Raw genomic sequence first — 21,373 nt, forward strand, 5'->3', positions numbered from 1 at the left:
CAAAGTCTGCTTTCTGGAGAAGCCAACCTAAGACAGAGCTGGAAGCCGTGAGGAGTCGGGCGGGCCAAGCGCTCCAGCTTTGAACATAAGACATTGACCAGGGCCGGGGCTGAAGGGAGGAAGTCAGAGCTACTGACTAGACCTTGAACTGGAAACCGAGGATCCTGCCCCTGTTTCTACCTCACTGAAAACCAAAAAAATGGGCCTCTGCCTTCCCAGGTATCTGATAAGGATAATGCTTTAAACTCTGACAGTGTAGGAGAAATACTGTCCCAAAGTGCTTCTTGCACATTTACTTAAATGTGATGAATTTTAAAAACAGTGAAGTTACTTGCAAATAGCGTGTCATATAATAGTATAACACCACTGCATGTGACAATAGCTAACACTCCCCATGCATCCCTCTGGCCATGACCTCTACGAAGTACTCTACATGGTTCTCTCCTTTCCTTCTTACAACTACCTGATGCAGAAGGTACGACTATTAGTCCGTCATCCCATTTTACAAATGTGGAAACTGAAGGATAGAAAGTGATCCACCTGTGTGAGCTGCAGAGCCAGAATGAAACGCAGGCCTGTGCTCTCAGCCGCCCGCTGTACCTCCAGCGGGGAGGCAGAAGTGGTCCATCTCCTTCCCCAGCTGAGGAAGCGGGATGTCTGTGGCAGGCAGGGCATTTGCCATTCGGATTTTTAAGCTTGCACACACAGAGCCCATGGTGTATTTAAGCTGACAAGAAACTGCTACTTGGCTAGGCTCCTCAAAGAGGCCAGGAGCAAGACCCAATACAGGATCCTCCTCCAATACAGGAATCCAGCTGATATTAGTATTCAATATTACGATGGTTTCATTTGACATTTTCATGAGGAAATCTTGGCTTTACTTGGTTCCCGGGCTGGCAGGTGGGGCCAGTGTCAGGAAGCGCACTGTATACTGTATACAGAGTCAACAGCCACACAGCAGATTTGTGTTCCAAACCTCCTCCTGAGGCCAGAGCCACCATTAAAACACACCTTCACTTAGAGCTGTTTTTCTCAAATATGAAGATTACATTCTGGCTCCGAGAAGTTGTTTTGTCAGGACTGTCTTCATCATGAGGTGAAGTTGAATTTGGCTTGGCGATTTGTGGGTCTTGGGTTCCCCCTTTCCCTGGGTGGCCCTCACAGACAAGACACGTCCCCTCATGGAATTAACGTCCCAGACTGCAAGCTCTGGGCGAGTGAGGACTGTGTTTTGTTTACTGCTGGCAGTAAGGCCTGCCACGCAGTAGGCTCTCTGTGTATGGTTGTTACCAATTAATAAACGATTTGGTAAATGAGTAAAGACAGTCAGCATCGTTTGCTATTAAGAGCCCAGCCTCTGGAACCAGACACTTGGATTCAAATCCCAGCCAGGCATGTGACCACAGGCAGGCGACTTAACTTCTCAGTAGCTTGGTTTTCCCCTCCGTACGATGGGTGTGACACTACCTCCCTCGAGACTGATGGGAGGATGAACTGAGTTAGTATGTACAAAATACTCAGAGCTTGGGCACACAGCACATGCTGCCTCCCTGAGTCTTTATTGACTGGGACATCAAAGTGTGGCATTGGGCTAACACGCTCTCTCCTCAAAGGTGCTTCCTTCTGCTAATTCAACACTGGAAGAAACGAGCTTTGTTGTGTCTGTATTTGTGTGAGATCCCTTCATTCTCATTCCTATCTCGAAGGGCTTTTTACCTGGAGGTGTGGTTTGCAAACTGCTGGATCTCACTGTCTGCACACAAAAAAAGTGCTGATATTCTTAAAAATCTCCCTTGTGAGGAGCGAAAAGAGATAACGCTTTTTCTTTTTTTCTAGAAGCAAGTTCGACAATTTATCACCAACTGCCAAAACCTTCCTCTAAGGCATCACTTCTCAAACTTTTAAAGCACTCTCCCTGTCAGCCCAGTCAGAATGACAAAATCCAGAGTCATTCTCAAGAGAGAGGGGTGACAGGAATGGAGGGGTGGCTGAGAGCATTAGCAGGGAGGGAGGGACATCTGGGGCTCTCGTGGAAAAGCCTGCTCACCACCAAATCTAGGACCCTGAAGTCTGCAAATGGCTATGGTTACAGATCAGTTTACCTGGAGGGGCTGCTTTCCACGGGCTTAGCAAGCTGTTCAATTCTTCATTTGTTGAGGCGACACATTTTTATTGAGCACTTACTGTGTGCCAAGTGTTGGAGAAAAGGTGACCAAGACAAAAGTCTCAGCCCACAGGATGCTTACATTCTGCCATCACTAACATCTCCACTCACCACCCACTGAAAACACGACTCAGGAAGGGTTTCTCTGAATGAAACCCTTAAACCCAGGTTCAAATCAAATTTAAGACACAGAAAGTAGAATAGTGTTTGCCAAGGGTAGTGGGGAGGGAGAATGCAGAGTTGTTCAGTGGGTGTTGAGTTTCAGTTTTGCAAGATGAGAAAGTTCTAGATATTGGATGCATAATAAACACTATGGAACTGTACACTTTAAAATGGTTAAGATTGTAAATTTTATGGTACTCACATTTTTTACCACAATAAAAAAAATGAAAAAAATAAACATAGTTAAGGATGCAGTGTCCAAAGGCTGTGGCTGCTGCCCAGACCCAAAGGGAGGAATGGGAGGTGTGTGTATCTGGGTGTCTGTGCATGTATGGGGCAGGGTGGGGGTGGGGGAAGTTCTGCTCTTCCTCCCCTCCGTTTCAGCGGTCCTAGAAGCCCAGATTAAACAGTCACTAGAGAGTCTGCAGTTATTTTTTCTTAGAGAATAATAGGCCCCGCCACTGGGCCTCCAGAGAAAGTGAATTGAAGCTCAGTGGTTGGCAGTTGTCTCTGCCAGGTCTCCAAGTCCCTGATTTTCTATTACAGGAGAGGAACTAGAACATAGTGCAGAGCAAGCTTACAAGAGTTCACTATAAGTGTGAACCACTGACTTAGCTGTGTGCCACTGACTTAGCTATGTGACCTCGGGTGAGGTACCTGATTTCTCAAGTGCCTCAGCTTCCTCATCTGTAAATGGGGAGGGAGGGGTAGTAATAGTACCCACACCATAGGCACAGAGCCATCCTATGAAAGCCCTTAGCATTTTGCCCCATGCTATGTTTGTGTTTAGGGCGTTCAGGGATTCTTGATAGGATTGAAGCATGTATGTGTAGGAGAATTCATGTCACATTTAAGAAGTGGGAATCAGTCTGGGCATGGTGGCTCACACCTGTAATCCCAACACTTTGGGAGGCTGAGGCGGGCAGGTCAGGAGTTCAAGACCAGCCTGGCCGATGGTGAAACTCCATCTCTACTAAAAATACAAAAATTAGTTGGGTGTGGTGATGCACATCTGTAGTCCTAGCTACTTGGGAAGCTGAGGCAGGAGGATTGCTTGAGTTCAGGAGATGGGGGCTGCAGTGAGCCATGGTTGTACCACTGCACTCTAGCCTGGACAACAGGGCAAGACCCTGTCCCCTCCCCGCCCCCCAACCAAAAAGGACTGGGCATCTGGGTGGCAATGTGTTCAGTGAAAACGTGGCTTCTTCTGGCCGGGAGAAGCTGACAGCCTGAACTGGCCTTTCTCTGGCCAGAGGGCACTTTGCTCAGCCATGGAAGGCCAACGTAAGAGCAAGTGGGATGACAGTAGGATGATGAGATGGCCAGTGTCTCCCTAACCATGCTCCCCTAGGCATGCTGCATTTTCCTTCTCTGCATGCCCACAGTTGGATGGGAGGAGGTGCTCAAGTGTGTGGGAGGTGACCAGCCACATCTGCAGGAAGTTACAGGTGCCCTGGGCTGGGGCCCTGGGACACATTCCATTTCTGGGGCTGGTGCCTCCCATCTAGGCTCCAGACCAACTCCTGAGGGTGCATTTTAAAACTGGTTCTTCCAGCTATTAACCCTGCAGCTCCTGAGACAACACACACCCAGGTGGAGCTAATTAGGGTGGGATGAGAGTTCGGGACTCTAGGAATTCAGTGCCAGCCTCCCCTGCAGGTCACTCAGGAGTGGGGCCTTGGTGGGCCTGCTGCAGACAGCTGAGAGCCCACATCTGTCTAATCAGGGCCCCACTCTCTTCAGGCTGCTTCAGGAATAAGTCCCTAGTCTAGGGGTGCTGGGGAATCCTGCACTGTGATTGCTGTGTAATCATAACACCTAAAGATGAAGGATTTGGACAAAGGAGCATTTATTGAGCACTTTATCTGTGGTACTAGGCCCGTTACATTCATTGTTTCCAGCCTCACAACCACCCTGTCATACAATTATTATTCCCATTTTTTTCGACGTGGAAACTGAGGCTCAGAGATGGTAAGGTGCTTGTTTAAGCTCTCCTGCCTTTGAGCAATTGAACTGGCATCTAAAACCAGGTCTCTAAGACTCCAAATCCTACACGTAGCTGCTTCCCCATTCAGGTTGATAAAATGATCAACCTGAGCTAGTCTATCTTGCACTGCTTCTCCTGCTTATAGGTAATTGCGAGTGTTAGATGTTGATAAACAGCAATATAGTAATGATGTGAACCAGTCAAAACCTTAATCCTCTCCACCTAAAATACGATCACATCACTTCCTTTTTCAAAAAGTCTTCATTGACTTCTCTACTCACCAGATCAAGTTCAAACTCTTTAGCGTACAAGACAAAACACTAAAGAGACTATGACCAAATGCCAAACTCATGTTTCCCTTTTCTCTTTCAAGAATGATGTCCAGTCTGGGAAGGGAAAAATAACCCTACTGAGTTGGAATTGGGGTCCAAGGTTGGTGAGAAGGCGCCCAAGAAACATGACAGAGTTTGAAGGGAGTCCAGGTCTCCTCACCCTGACCAGTGACTGCCCAGCCTCAGCTGGGGCATGTCGAGATTGCTCAACAGCTGTTGTTAATCTTTCACAAACCATAACAAATGTGAGACAGTCCCCAAGGATGGAGTGGGCAAAAGTCCCAGTTTTTAAAAGGGAGATCACTTTAGATACTGCAAACTACAAACCAATAAGTGGGAAGGGGAGCCCCAATAAAATTATAGTGCATGCTATTAAACGGTTTGTGCCCCTTACAAATAGGAGCACAGATCTTTGAAGAGCTTCATGGGACTGCTGGAAACAAGTCATGTCAGTGTCACCTCATTTCTTCTTCTAATGGCATGGCAGGGCTGGTAGATCAGGGAGACGTTGAGGATGTGGTACATCTGGATTTCAGCAAGACAGCTGATAAGGTCTCTTGTGACTTCCTTGTAGACAAAATTGGAAAATTGTGAGCTAGAGGTGCTTTTAAGTAGAACTCACAACCCATTGAACGCATAAACCTGAGACATGCAGATAGAGAGTAACTCGGAGGAAGTCTCTAGTGGTAGGCAACAAGGCTCAGCTCTGAGCCCTGTGTTTTGGATATTTTTAATCAATAACTTAAAGGGCAGATGACACAGCATTGGAGGGGGGGTGGATAATTAACAGCTTGGATACCAGAAATAGGATCCAGAAATTTAAGTGGAATAAATGGAAAGTTCTGGACTTTGGTTTAACGAACCTGTGACACAGCTGAAGGATTTTAGCTGACTAAATGTTCAATATGAGTTCATAGGAATCAAGCTACGTTAAGCAGCTCATGTTTCCCCTTTGCCTTCAGGATGCCAGATCCCTCCTTAGCGTTCAGCGGGGGGTCCTCCAGATGTGAGCTGGCTACCCATCCTGTGTCAGGCTGCAGATTTGCCATGTCCTTGAACACCTTTGCACCTCTGCACATGGTCTCACCTCTTTCTCCTGTAGCTCACCAGCTGAGGTCCTATTCACACTTTCTTTCTTTCTGAGTCAGAGTCCCTGTCCCCAGGCTGCAGTGCAGTGCCGTGATCATGGTTCACTGTGGCCTCAAACTTCCAGGCTCAAGTGATCCTCCCACCTCAGCCTCCAGATTAGTCGAAACCAGAGGCTTGTGCCACCACACCCGGCTAATTTTTTTTATTTTTTTTGAGACAGGGTTTTGCCATGTTGCCCAGGTTGGTCTTGAATTCCTGGGCTCAGGCGGTCTGCCTGCCTCAGGATTCCTATTCACTCTTTATAATCCAGCTCTGCCGCACCCCTGAGCTTCTGGAGATGCCACAGAACACTTGTCTGTGCTCCCTTGTGGCACTCACCACATTTTGTTAAAATGACCAATCCCCCTCCTTGACAGGGCTGTGTGCTGCTTGAGGGCAGGGGCTGTCTCATTCATGTGGAGGTTCAACACATGTCTGTGGAATGGGTTTCGCTGCCCCAAAGCTGATTCTGTCTTTTGCTGTGTTTGCATTGGAACAATGGGCAGAAATGATTTCCTAATTCTCCTCGCATGGGGTAGGTCAGACAACTTGAATGTGGGTTTTAGTTCTGGGTCTTATACTTCAAATGATGCAGGGCAGAGTGATCCCAGGCCAGGGCAAGCTGGGTGCTAAAGGATTTAGGTGCTCTATCACAAGAGGAACAGGAAAAAAGAAGGCTTAGGTGAGGATACGAGAGCTGTCTTCAAACATCTGGGAGAATGTCCTGTGTTCCCTTACCGTCTAAGGCTCAGGGACTTCTTCGAGAACAGGATGGAGCCCTGGACACACAACTACACACACACACAATTGTCACAAAGTGGGAGGCAGGATAAAGGGGTGAATAACAGCCTGGCTTGAGACGCAGGCTCATGCGTCTGACACCGGCTGAGCCGCGCACTAGCTGAGTGGCCTTGGGCATGTTTTGTAACCTCCTTGACTGTTCCCTTATCTGTGAAATTGAGATAAACGTACTACCCACTTCATAAAAAGATCAAATGTGATAATACATGAAATATGTTTAGAACAAAGTTGACCGTATTCAATAAGTGTTAGCTTAAAAAAATCAGAGAGTGTGTCATCCCTCAAAGCCTAAAGGAGTTCCCTTCAGAGGCTGCAGACACCAGATTCAGAACCCTGGGACTCAGCTTCTCGGTGCTTTTCTAGATTCCCACACATCCCTGATCCCTGAGCATCTGTGGTTCTCAGCCGTCTGTCTTCCTTCTCTGCCTGAGCCTCATGCTCTCAGGGCGCAACTCTACTTTATAAAAATTTTATTTATTTTTAATTTTACAAGTAATAATTGTATATATTTATAGGGTACAATGTGATGTTTTGATATATGTATACATCGTAGAAAGATTAAATCAAGCTAATTAGTATATCAATCACTTTACCAACTTACTGTTTTTGTGTGTGAGAATGTTTAAAATCTATTCTTTTAGCAATTTTGAAATATACTATATATTTTCCAACCTCTGCTTTTAAAAGAACCAGCCCACTGTGACCCAGGCAGAGTTGTGGGGGCTGGGGCGGGAAAATAAATCAAACTAACAACCGGTAAATAGAACATGTCGACAGTTACTCCTTCGTAATATCCTAGCGTGGGGAGAGCTGCCCTCTTCTTTTTTTACACCCCTAGAGACATCCCTTGCCATGAGGGGGTTCACATGCAGGTATGCGCACACCCCAGTCTGTGTGCTGAGTGAGCTAAATTTGCAACCATAACCTTCTCTTCCCTCCGTACTCCCGGCAGAGGTCAGCCCTCAGGTCTAAGGATGCCCTGTGTGGAGTGGTGCGCGCTCGGAAGGTCCGGCAAGGGGGAAAAGGCCAGCCGGGGCTGTGAATAGACTCAGGGTTGTCTGGGCAGGGACGCTCAGAGGGAGGAGTAGCGGCCAGTTCTCACTGGTTCTTGGAATCCTGGCCGTTTAAAGGTGGGGCTCAGAGCAGGGGCTCCTCCGCCCGGGCCCACGGGCAATTCTATTCCTGGTAACCCTCGAAAGCCTGCAGGTCTCTGCTCTGGCTGTGGCCCGGGCCACCCTGCCTGACGCATGTGCTTGGAGTGGGGGCCGTGTGTTCACCCTCGAGGAAGACTGCATAGGAAGAGAGTGGCAGTTCTATTTACCCCAGGGCCGGTTGATTGAGAGACCGAGGGTGGTGACAGGGTAAAGAGAAGGAGAGCAGGGGCGGTGTCTGAGGTCTGCAGGCAGCAGGGAGAAGTCTGCTCTGACCCGAAGAGAGTGCCCGAGGCTTCGGTGTCCGGAGGCCGGGGCAGCTGCCGGACTTTGGGTCTTCGGTGCAGACCCTGGACCTGCCTCAGATCCATTCCTAGCCGCCCCTCTGCTCTGTGTGGCAGGGAGCAGGCCCTAAAGAATGCTCCTCCCAGGATGCCGGGCCAGCGGGCTGGCGGCTGGGTATGGACCATGGACGGAGGCTTTGATCAAATTGGAGGCTGGGTGGGGCAGGAGGAGGCACCTTCTCCCCGCTCCTTCTCCGCCTTGGGTGCCTTCTCTGGCAGCAGCTGCATTTCTCTCATGACCCCGCTCCCACTGTGGCTGCAGTTTCTTTGCAGTGACCTTGATGTGTGGCCTTGGTCAGCGGCCTCCTCCCTTGTCCCTCAGCCTCAGGCAGTGGTGGCTTCCTGCTGTTGCTGGTCCCTGGGTTGCCTTACTGACCCCTGGTTGATTTCCTGACCTTTTTTTTTTTTTTAATCACCTGTGTAATCAATTCCCCACATTAAATTCCTCCTGTTTTATATCTTCCGTTACACTTACGGGCAATTTTAGGATTTAGATCAAAACCAATGCATATTGTTACACTCATTTATATAGTGAAAAAATTGGGTTTTAGAGACGCTAAATAATTTTCTAAGGTTACCAGCTAATGAATGATAGAGCAAACAGGATTTGAATCTAAGTTTGCTTCACTTCCTAGCCTATTCTCTTTCCAATAGGCCTTACTGCCTCTGGGAATACATCTTGGTCAACTGTATTGGGGAATATGTGACGCAGTGTGAGAAGCCAGAGGAAGGAGAGCTGATGGGCTGAGGATGGCTATGGCCTTCTAAAATCACCCCAGCACTCTCATTGCTAGGAAGCCAGGAATAAATATCATTTTTAAACTCTCATTTTAAATATTTTCAGAAAATCTGAATAGAAAGAAATCTCACTGTGTCCACAGTAGACTGTTATTTAGACTGCTGGAAACAGATTGAAATTGTTAGGCTTAATGGAAAGCTGGGTAAGATACTATGATTTTTCTGAGAAAAAAGAAGTCAGGCTGAAAGGAAATGCCTGCTATAATTAGAGAAAATTAAGATTTAATCCAGTAAATACCAATGCAAACAATTCTTCTCTCTCTCTCTCTCTCACGTGTGTGTGTGTGTGTGTGTGTGTGTGTGTGTGTATTTCTTTCATTTCTTTTAAAACTTTAAACCAGTGGCTCCTAGTGAATACTCTTGCATCACATCTTAGATTGGAGTGAGTTGTTCCCAAGGCAAAGAACTTGGTCTTGTCTCAGTTCACAGTAGGGGCTAGGGAGGGGTGTTGAGGGGGAAGTAAGAGAGGAAGAAGAGGGAAGGAAATTAGGTTAATGGTATAATTTTCCTTAATTTTAAAAATTTTTGTTTTGTTTTTCTTAAATATCACCTGAAACACTTGCGTGGACTAGCATCTATAGTATAAGATGCATCTGACTTATCATAAGTTTTCTTATTAATAATTGAAGGTGTACCACAGAGTGGCAGGGCTCCAGTGGCTCTGCCCTGAAAACAAACTTGGGAACTGCCGCCTGTGTATGCCGAGACGCCCTCCTGTGCATGCTGTGTGCATCCCATCCCAGAATCCATTCTAGGAGTGGTGATATTAGCCCTCAGCTTCCTGAACTCACCCAGCCCCAACTCTTCTCATCCTCTGCAGACACAATGGCACTCCAGACCACAAGTGTCCCAGCCCCATTTTGGTTAAGAAAACATTGTTGTTTCAGTCAGAGGAACCCCTTGGAGTTAGGATGAGCTGCACACATCTCAGACGGTGTTGTTCTGGAGTGATCCGGCAGCATCTAGAAGGTTTAGGAGGTGCCTTCTCTGCTCTGGTTGGGGGAGAAAGAGACTTGGTGACCATCACTCCTTGAACTTGGACTATCTCAAAGGCAGCCAAGACCTACAGGTGGATTGTGAAAGCCATCAGTTTGACCTTCCCAGCCTGGGAGTGCAGGGAGAACGGCAACTCCAGTTCAGGGTAGACACTCCCCTAAACATTTTCACTGGAGCCCGAGGTCCTCAGTCCTCCAACCCCCAGGACCTCACTTCCTCCCTCCCCTCCCCAATCCCTAACTGTTTGCTGGAAAAGAAGACTCTTGTCAAATAGAGCATAGCAAAGACCCAGCCTGTCTCTGTGTGTTTTGCCAAGGACAAAAACAACTTTCCAGGAATCAATAGTTGGTGGCGTTCGAAGACCTCATCCCAAACCCCATCTCGTTAAACCAGGCCATTTTATTTAATATTTGCACCACAGCCAGGGGGGAGTTAATGGGATCCAGATTCATCCTGGAGGTGAGAGTCTTTTATAAATTCTAATAAGTCACAAGAATTGGCAGCTTGCAGGCCAATTTTTCAGAACAGCCAATATTTAATAGACTACCTCAGATGATTAAGTGAAATGATTTCTTGGAGCAGTCCCAGAGATGGCTCTAAAAGTTGTCTCAGCTAATTATCTCAGAACTAAAGAGGAAAATTGCAATGCCACTTGCCAGTTTAAATCTGGTTTCTGACAAGAGTAGGGCTTCTTAATTTAGGCTCTACATACCCAGAAAGTCCAAGGTGGGGCGACAGAGGGACAGTGAGCACCTTAGGTGTGTATAAAGTTATGTGCATTTTTATCCATTTTTCATCAGATTCCCAGGTGAACCTATGACTACGGAAGTAAAACTGCTGACTTGGATTATTGATGCCATTTATTTTACTGGTCTATTTCTACAATCTGGTTAATTTTTCATTTTGATTTGTCTTTTTCTTTTTTTTTTTTTCTGAGACAGAGTCTCACTCTGTCACCCAGGCTGGAGTGCAGCGGGGCAATCTGTCACTGCAACCTCCGCCTCCCGGGTTCAAGTGATTCTCGTGCCTCAGCCTCCCAAGTAGCTGGGATTACAGGTGTGCACCACCACGCCAGGCTAATTTTTGTATTTTTAGTAGAGATGGGTTTTCGCCATGTTGACCAGGCTGGTCTCGAACTCTTGACCTCAGGTGATCCACCCATCTTGGCCTCCCAAAGTGCTGGGATTACAGGTGTGAGGCACTGCACCCAGCTGATTTCTCTTTTTATCCCCTTCCTCTAGGTGGTGTTTGTATTAATATATGGACCACTGAACCCAAGAAAACTGCTGGATGATTTATCGAACTGTTTTTGCAGTAAGAAAGAGATGGCATCATTTATTTGGGAATCTAACACCTCACTGCCCATTCTTCTCCATTCCCCACCCCTGCCCAGTGTTAAAACATTCCATTCTAAACCTGGGAATAGCGTGGCAAGGTTCAGTGACTTCAAAATAAAGGCAAACCTGAGTTCTCCCTTCAAAGTCAGATTTCCAAACATCTGAGGACAGTGTCTGTTTCATGTCTCAGTAGGATTGCTAAATTACACCTAGCTTCCTCCGATGAGATCTTTTCCTGTCCACGCCCTGCCAATTACTTGCCAATTAATACAATCAAGTAACCACTTTGAACAACTTTTAACTTTGAATGTCAGGTTAACATTTTTCCTCACTCTCCTCCACCCACGATTTCCTGAATTTTCAAGGCTTGAGCTTTCCCCCATCCTCCCTCTCAATCATCTTAAAACTCTGCAAGGCTAGGGCTAGTGAAGAATATGCACATGAATATCCGATGGACTTCTGCCTACTTCCTTCCTAAATAAGCAATAAGGTCAACAAGGGCTGGGTAAAAAGCCTCACAAATACGAAAGCTGTCATGTTTGTGAGCCCAGAATTTCAGTTCTGAGTGATGATTGGCTCTGGAAAATATCTGCTGTCTCCAGAAAACAAAGCCCTTTTGTTCAGGGAGCTCAAAGTTTTTAAACACCCACACATTCATTCCCTCTTCCGAAGCCCCACCTGTGAGGAAGGTTGGGGGGTGGTTAGCCATCTGCACCTGCACGCTGGTGTCCTCCAGGAGGAACTTGCACCTGCATCTCTGTCCATTTTTGCCCCAGTGACCAGCTCACCTCAGGTGGATGGAGGCAACTATGATGAACTCTTGCCCTGGTGCCCGAGGACAGGACACTCTTCTTATTCCTCCACAAGCTGTGTGACCCTGAACAAGTTACTTAAGTTCCTTCTACTGCCGTCAAATGGAGATAATGATGCCTACATATCGGGGATGTTAAGAAGATTAATTTAGATGAAATACATAAAGTGCTTAACATTCCATGTTAGATTTCTTCCTTATCTGTAGAATGGGGTAATAATACCTGACAATAATATAATCCTGCTTATCCATAGCCTACTAACGGCTCTGTGGAAGGCTGCAGGGATTGAATATACCTGAATTCTTCTAAAAATGTCTGATTTGGAGGTTAAAACTTCTGAAAGATGATGTCACCAAAACACGAGTAAGAACTACATCAGGCTTTCCTAGAATGTGTCCTTTTGGAACCAAGAGACAGTGAATTATGAAAGAATTCTGAAATCAGATATGTTTTGGAAATTCTGCTGTCTCTTTCTATATATATATATGTATATGTGTGTATATATATATGTATATGTGTGTGTATATATATATGTATATGTGTATATATATGTGTATATATATATTTTTTCCCCAGTCCTCAGAACTGAAATTCTTGGATCACAAACCTGACAGCTTTCATATTTGTGAAGCTTTTTACCCAGCCCTTGTTGACCTTACTGCTCACATATAACTAGTGTATTTAGGAAGGAAGTAGGCAGAAATCCTTCATCGGCTGTTCACATGAATATTCTTCACTAGCCCTAGCCCTCCTGAGTTTTAAGATGATTATATATATATATATATATAAAATATATATATATTCTCCTTGTAGATTCACATTGCACATTAGTATCTTCAAGTCCCGTGACTTTAAAAAAAGTTTAACTATAACTAAACCAGTGTTTGCACATTTGTTTGACCTTGGAAAACTTATATTCATGTCACACTGTTAATATCCCTGATTTGACATAACACACTTTGAGTTATGCTAAACTACCCTACTGTCAGTGTAGGCTATTCCAAGGATTGGATGACCCACTTGCTGTGATAATTTTAAAGATTGTTTTAAAATTGAATTAGAAATCCAAAATGGGGTGTTCCATGACTGCATTTAGTCATCAGGAAGTCTTTTTTATCCTATGATTGAATAGTTTTTAGATGCATGACCTAAACTCTTCTTGCAAAAGAGGAATTTTTTATCTTCTGGATTCATCATTTGAGCATTTTGTTTTACAAAAAAAATTTATTTTTGGATGTATAAGGCTTTTTACCTAGTATCTGTCTGGTACTTAGGATCATCAAGATATCCAGGAAAGAAGTGGAAACAAAGGTTTTATCCACATATTCCCATAAGTAGCTTTCACCACTTTCTGCTGGCAGTGGGTTGGGATGTTTGTCTTTGCCATCACAGTTGTACCTACCACTTTATCTTCATCCTCAAGGACCAATGCCTCCAGGGTTTCACATTCAGCGCCAGATGCAATGGTGTCTGTTATTTACATGTGCTATGTATGTATGTGCTATGCACTGTGCATGTATTTTTCTAATTTAATCCTTGCCACAACTTTTTATGTTAGGTATTTTTTCCTTCATCTTACAGAGGAGAAGAAGATGAAGGCTCACAGTGGTTAAGTTAACTTGCTTACAGTAAGATGTAGAACTAGGACTCCAAGGCAAGGTCGACTGGCTGCAAAGCTGGTGCTCTTGCTAATCTTCACATCACCTTCACTCCTATTCCCCAAGATGTTTGGGGCTTCCCATCCTGGCAGTATCTCATATTCCACACCTTCTCTTATCTTTGTAAAATTACACCTGTTTTAGTAAAAGAGGAAAACTATCTGATCATTTCAATCAATGCAGAAAAAGCATTGACAAAATTCAGTACCCATATGATGAAAACTCTCAGCAACTAAAAACTTCCTTAGCTGATGGAGGACATCTTTAAATAACCAACATCTAACACCATACTTAATGGTGAAAAATTGAAAGCTTTCTCCCTAAAATCAGGAACAAAGCAAGGATGCCTGCTTTCACTTCTATTCAACATTGTACTGGAGGGCCTGGCCATTGCCATAAGGCAGGAAAAAGAAATGAAAGGCATAAAGATTAAGGAGGAGCAAATAAAACTGTTCCTGTTTGCAGATATTATAATTGTTTACATATAAAATCCCAGAGAATCTACAAAATAAATAATAAAAGTAATAAATGAATTTAGTAAGGTTGCAGGATACACGGTTATTATAAGAAAATCAATTGTATTCTTATATGCCAGCAGCAACAATTGGAAAATAAAGTTGTCTTTTGCTTTTTTTTGTTGTTGTTGTTGAGACAGAGTCTCACTCTGTCACCTAGGCTGGAGTGCAGTGGCACGATCTCAGCTCACTGCAAAACCTCCACCTCCCAGGTTCAAGCAATTCTCCTGCCTCAGCCTCTCGAGTAGCTGGGACTACAGGCACCAGCCACCATGCCTGGCTCATTTTAGTACTTTTTTTTTTTTTTTTTAGTAGAGTCGGGGTTTCATCATTTTGGCCAGGCTGGTCTGGAACTCCTGATCTCAAGTGATCTGCTACACACACACTACAAGTGTGAGCCACTGTGCCTGGTCAAAAATAAAGTTTTAAAAAAGCAATTCCATTTATAATAGTACCACAAAACACAAAATAGTTAAAAATAGATCTAATAAAAGATGTCCAAATCTTCTACACTGAGAACTATACATTATTGCGGATAAAAATGTAAAAGACATACTTAACTGGAAAGCTATACTGTGTTCATTGATCGAAAGACTCAATATTGTTTAAATGATAGTTCTTCCCAAATTGGCCTGTAAGTTCAACATATTCTCCATCAAAATCTCAAGAAGATCTTTTATAGAAAGTGAGAAGCTGATTCTAAAATGTATGGCCATGCAAAAGACATTGGCTAACCAAAGCTAACTTTAAAGAGAACAATGTAGAAGAACTTTTCCTACCTGATTTCAATACTTTTACTGAAAAGTTAGAGTAATCAAGACAGTTTTAGTATTGGCAAAAAGATTAACGTTCAGATCAATGGAACAAAATGGAGTCTGGAAATATACCCACACATAGTGATAGGAGATGTTTGATAAAGGTGCCAAAGCAATTCATCAGAGAAAGAAAAGTTTTCAACAAGTAGTATAAAATAACTGAATACTATACAGAAGAATAATGAACATCAATTCTTACTTCCCACCACACACAAAAATTAATTTGAAATGGCCTATAGACCTTCCTAGTTTTAGTAACACCTAAAGCTAAAAATATATATAGAAGAAAATATTTGTAACCTTGGAGTAGCCAAAGATTTTTTAGATATGTCACATAAATGACAAAATAAAGTGGCTTCATCGAAATAAAAAAAACAAACAAACATTTTTTTGAGACAGGGTCTTGCTCTGTCACCCAGGCTGGAGTGCAGTGGTGTGGTCACAGCTCACTGCAGCCTTGACCTCCTAGACTCAAATGATTCTTCTCCAGCCTCCCGAGTAGTTGGGACCACAGGTGCGTGCCACCACACCCAGCTAAGTTTTGTATTTTTTGTAGAGATAGGGTCTCTCTATGTTGCCCAGGTTAACATTTAAAACTTTTATCTTCAAAAGACACTGATAAGAAAATGTAAAAGCAAACCACAAACTGGAAAAAAAAAACTATGTATTACACATATATCAGATAAAGAATTTGTTTCTATACTATATAAAGAATGCTTACAACGAAATAAAAAAAACAATTAAAACTTGTCAAAATATTTGAACAGACACTTCACGAAGACATAAAAATAGCCAATAAACACATGAAAAGATATCGAATATCATTAGTCATCACAGAAATGCAATTAAAACCACAGGAAGAGGCCAGGCGCAGTGGCTCATGCCTGTAATCCCAGCACTTTGGGAGGCCAAGGCGGGCGGATCACGAGGTCAGGAGATTGAGACCACCCTGGCTAACACGGTGAAACCCCATTTCTACTAAAATTAGCTAGGCGTGGTGGCTGTAGTCCCAGCTACTCTGGAGGCTGAGGAAGGAGAATGGTGTGAACCCGGGAGGCAGAGCTTGCAGTGAGCCGAGATCGCGCCACTGCACTCCAGCCTAGGCGACAGAGCGAGACTCCATCTCAAAAAAAATAAAAAACCACAGGAAGATACCACTATTACCCTACTGGAATGGCTAAAATTAAAGCATGTCATGCTAAGTATTGGTAAGAACATGAGGCAAATGGAGTTATTGTACCTTGTTGGGAAAACCAAATGGTGCAACTACTTTGAAAAACAGTTTGGTAGTTTCTTAAAAAGTTAAATATTCATCTACCAAGTGACCCAGCCATTCTACTGGGTCACTTGGTAGATGGATATTTACCTAAGAAAAATGAAAACATGTCCACAGAAGAACTGTTCATAAATGCTCATAGCAGCCTTATTTGAAATAGTCCCAAATGGGAAACAACCCAAAATACCCATCAGTAGGTGAATAGATGCCAAATTGTGCCACAGTCGCTCTCTCAGGAACTACATTCCAAGACCCCCAGCAGATGCCTGAAACCACAGATAGTACTGAACCCTGTGTATTACTGTGTTTTTTCCTATACACACATACCTATGATAAAATTTAATTTATAAATTAGGCACAGTAAGAGATGAACAATGATAACTGCTAATAAAATAGAACAATGATAACAATATATCATAATAAAAGTTATATGGGCCAGGCGCGGTGGCTCACGCTTGTAATCCCAGCACTTTGGGAGGCCAAGGCAGGTAGATCAACTGAGGTCAGGAGTTTGAGACCAGCCTGGCCAACATTGGGAAATCCCGTCTCTACTAAAAATACAACAACAAAAAAAATTAGCCGGGCACGGTGGTGGGTACCTGTAATCCCAGCTACTCGGGAGGCTGAGGCAAGAGAATCGCTTGAACCACGGAAGCAGATGTTGCAGTGAGCCAAGATCCCACCATTGCACTCCAGCCTGGGCAACAGGAGCGAAACTCTGTCTCAAATAAATAAATAAATAAAATTATATGAATGTGGCCTCTTTTCTCTCTCTCTCTCCAAGTAGCTTATAGTACTGTACTGCTGGTAACTGAAACCAGGGAAGGTGAGACCATGGATAAGAGGGGACGGCTGTGTATCAATATAACCTATAACCGAATGCGACTAGTGATAAAAAGGAACAAACTATCACTGCATGCAACAGCGTGGATCAATCCTAAAAGCATCATGTTGAGTCAAAGATGTGAGACACTACCCCCAAGTACACACACAGTATGTTTCCATTTATTTACAGTTTTTTTAAATCTACACTAATCTGTAAGTGATAGAAAGCAGATGAGTGGCTGCTGAGTCCGGGGTGCAGACAGGGATAGATTACACAAGGCACAAGGAAACTTTTGGAGGTGATGGAAATTTTCACTATATTGATCATGGTAATTTGCTAAAACTCATCAAATTGTACAATTTTACTTTTTGCAGCTTGTTGAATGTCAATCATGCCTTAATAACACTGAAAAAAACTCCACCTGTCCTGGGCCCATTTTTTCAGAGCCTGCTCCTGGTTTCCTAAGGGCCAAATCATCAAGCAATAAAATCATGAGAGGCTTTTGAGGACCTAAGGAAGAGGAACTACTAAAAGCTAAGAGGGGCCATCAAGACTAGGTGCATTCTCCTCTCCTAAAGCTTCTTGGCTTGGGAAAGAAAAGGGTTGTGTAGACACAGGCTGAAGGGAGGTTAGTAGGCATTTGGGGCACTTATGTGGTGCCCTGGTGAATAAGACTTGGAGGTGCCAAGGTGCATGGGCCACGTGAAGATACAGGAGGATGGTGCTGGGGGTTGAATGACCCAGGTGGTACAGATGAGGGGCCTGACATCACCCAGAGGGTGCTATCTGCTGGCAGCCACCCTTCTGCTTTGGCCTACTTCTGCTTGGCATTTTCAACTGTGACTTAGATGACAACATAAATTACACGCTTGTTAAATACACATTCAGCAAATATCGATTGAGTCCTACAGTGTGACAGGCACCATGTCGGTCCCACAAGGGATAGATGATGGGAGGAGATGACTTGGCCACCTGGAGCTTAAACAATAAAGAAAGGCTATGAGACTTACATACTCACAAATATCCCGTTCAAAGTCTTGATTCGACACACAGAGCTGTGCTTAGAGAAGGAGTGTGGGGTTCCAAGGACTGCAAGGAGGAGGAGTGTGTACAGGAACAGGCGAGCACACGGCCAGGGAGCCCAGAGGGCTGGGTGAGTCTGGCCTTGCGCGATTTGGGCGTTTGGTTTGAGAGAAGCGCAGCGATGGAGGATTTAGAGCAGCGGGGGTTGTGGTCGGATTTGTGGTTTTACTAGATTGCTCTGGGAGCTGGAGGGGGACTTGGAGGCAGAAGGGGATGGCAGCCCAGGGGAGAGAAAGCAGGGCCTGAGGGGCACAAGGGAGTGGCCTGCATACACGGCCCCCAAATGCACTCCTCAACCCTGGCCTCCCTTGTCACGCGCTGTGACCCTAAGCTGTCTCGCACCTCTTGTCCCCTATCCCTGCTCCTCCAGCTTAGGCTCTTCTTGTCTTGGTGTATCACTGTGAGCATCGTGTTTCTGAGCTCATCTCTGAGTGTCTGCCCTAATCCTTGCCCCTCATAAAAGCGTATCGATTTTAGTGTGGACAGATCTGGCTGCAAACCTTGACTCCTTTACTTATAGCTATGACCTTGGGCAAGTTACTAAGCTTTCTGAGCCTCAGTTTTCTCATCTTTACAATGGGGATATCTCCCTCAGTAGGATGACTGTGAGGATTAAACTGAATAAATATGTAAAGTGCTAGGTAAACTTTAGGTTTTCCCTCAGGTGTTGCCCCACAAAATCAGAATGATTCTTTTTTTTTTTTCATGGTAACTATTTTAATTACAAGGTGTCAACATACAGATTAGCATAAGCTTCAACTGTCATTAGAAACATGTTCCATCAAATTCAGAAACAGCAGGTATCAGTGAAACTGGAGCAAGCGTTTTGAAGACTTCAACGTACTGGATGGAATTTTTCAAAAATTTCACCACATGTTTTCTTCTCTTCTTCAGGAAAATCCTCTGGATGTAATTTCATATATCCAAACATTTCACGGTCCATCACAGCATACAGGTAGTTTTCACGTTTTACAAGATAATATCCAGCAAAAAAAAAAAGGCCGTAATATATAGAAGCTGGCGATGCAAACCAGCTGTCGCGATCGGCCTCTGCCGATGAGGTTATCAATCAAGCCGGAGCAGTAGCCCAAGAAGCCGATGTAGAGGAGCCGCGGGTCGGTCAGCTTGGGCGGGGGCAGGCTCCGGGCCTCATCCGGCAGAAACCGTAAGGGCTCTGGGTTCCGCCGTGCGATCATGGTGACGCCGTTTCCACTTGAGGCCTGGTCTCAGACCACGAACTACAAGGAAAACCATGACGACCACTACCCGGGCCTAAGCAGTCAGCTTTCTCCCAGAATGATTCTTTGGCCTTTAATTTGGGGGCACAGAGGCAAATGACAATAACATTAGGAAATGTTGGAAATGTTAAAAATCAAACAATCTCTAGGGGCCAGAACGTCTCTAGGCAGAAGGAGGGTCCGGTAAAATCTCCCCTCCCCCATTCAGTTAGGAGGCATGTCAGAAAGTGTTGAGAGCGTAGGGGGCCTCAGTGGCCCTGCACTAGGAAGGCAGCAGCAGGCGTTCCGCTCCTACAAGAGACAGGCTGGCCCATCTCGGGAGGCACTTAGTGCTTCTTAACTAGAGGCGATTCTGCCCTCCAGGGAGCATTGGCAACGTCTGGAGACATCTGCTTGTCACAACAGGGGAGTGCTACTGGCATCTGGTGGGTGGAAGCCAGGGATGCCACTGAACATCCTATAATGCAAGGAGAGGGAGGGCAGGGTCCCCCTACAACAAAGAATTCTGCAGCCTCCAATGTCAATAGTACTGAGGTTGAGAAACTCCGGGCTAGTAAGAAAGCTGGGTCCAAATTCCAACTCTCTCATTAATAGCATTGTTACTTTGGGAAGGTATTTAACTTCTCTGTGCTGGTTTCTACATCTGTAAAATGAGGATGATAATCACAGTACCCTCATAAGGTGGTTGTGAGCATCCAATGAGTTTATAGTAGGGATTGTGTTTAAATTACTGACTAGGACATAGGAAAACCCTATGTAGGAGCTGGGAATTGAAACATCTCCCATTGGAGATGCCACCTGGGGGTCATAGCTCTTCCCCCAGGGGCCACATCCTTGCCTCCCTCCCAGGGAATTCCTCTCTTCCCTGGGCTTCACATCCCCATTCTTTTCAGCTGACACAGCGCCCAGAGGCTTTACCATGCTGTTCTGTTTTCTGGAAGGATTCCGTCAGAGTTACTTTTTTAAAAAGCCACCCTAATCACGAGGTCAAGAGATCGAGACCATCCTGGTCAACATGGTGAAACCCCGTCTCTACTAAAAATATAAAAATTAGCCGGGCATGGTGGCGAGCGTCTGTAGTCCCAGCTACTCAGGAGGCTCAGGCAGGAGAATTGCTTGAACCCGGGAGGCGGAGGTTGCAGTGAGCCAAGATTGTGCCACTGCACTCCAGCCTGGCAATAGAGTGAGACTCCATCTCAGAAAAAAAAAAAAAAAAAGCCACCGTAGATGGTACCCCACAAGGCCAGTGTCCTGAAAGCACAGAGGGACCACCACGCTATTACCTTCCTAAACCAATGCAACCCTCTGGTGAATGTTATCTAAGATGGGGTTGGCATTTGTTGTGAGAGTTGTGTGCTGCCATTGGCTACTTATACTTTGATCAATTGGAAACTGCCAGCCCTGCTCCAGCAGAGGAGGAGTCCCAGGGTGGAAAGGGTCCTGAGAGGACATCGCAGAGTATGTGGCTCTCCAGCAACAAGTGCTGTATCAAAAAGGAATTTTCTACTCAGCCTGAAAATTCAGTGAACTAAAACTCTGCTTTCCTTGGGATTAGGTAGGGTGGCATTGAACTGAAAAGATCCTCCCAGAAAAAGTATGTCACCAGGCAGGAGACCCTGACGCTTGCGTGCCTTATTCCTTTCTCGTCTCATCTCCTCAGTGGGGTTATTAGTCTGATTCACTCTATCATTTCCTAAACTCCTCAGAGAATAGCCTCTTCTAGAAACAGGATCATATAAAAGATTCTCCTGGCCGAGCGCAGTGGCTTGCGCCACCTGTAATCCTAGCATTTTGGGAGACCAAGGCGGGTGGATCACCTGAGGTTAGAAGTTCGAGACCAGCCTGGTCAATATGGCAAAACCCTGTCTCTACTAAAAAACAAATACAAAAATTAGCAAGACATGATGGTGCGCACCTGTAATCCCAGGTACTTGGGAGGCTGAGGCAGGA

The 21,373-nt window shown here is 44.9% G+C and overlaps 1 pseudogene; it reads right to left on the minus strand.

The window, feature by feature from the left end:
- Positions 1-18,874: 18,874 nt before the first annotated feature.
- Positions 18,875-19,472, minus strand: LOC129037829 (NADH dehydrogenase [ubiquinone] 1 subunit C2-like; annotated as a pseudogene).
- Positions 19,473-21,373: the final 1,901 nt, after the last annotated feature.

This window comes from Pongo pygmaeus, chromosome 5 (genome assembly GCF_028885625.2).
Source record: "Pongo pygmaeus isolate AG05252 chromosome 5, NHGRI_mPonPyg2-v2.0_pri, whole genome shotgun sequence".
Classification (NCBI taxonomy): Eukaryota; Metazoa; Chordata; class Mammalia; order Primates; family Hominidae; genus Pongo; species Pongo pygmaeus.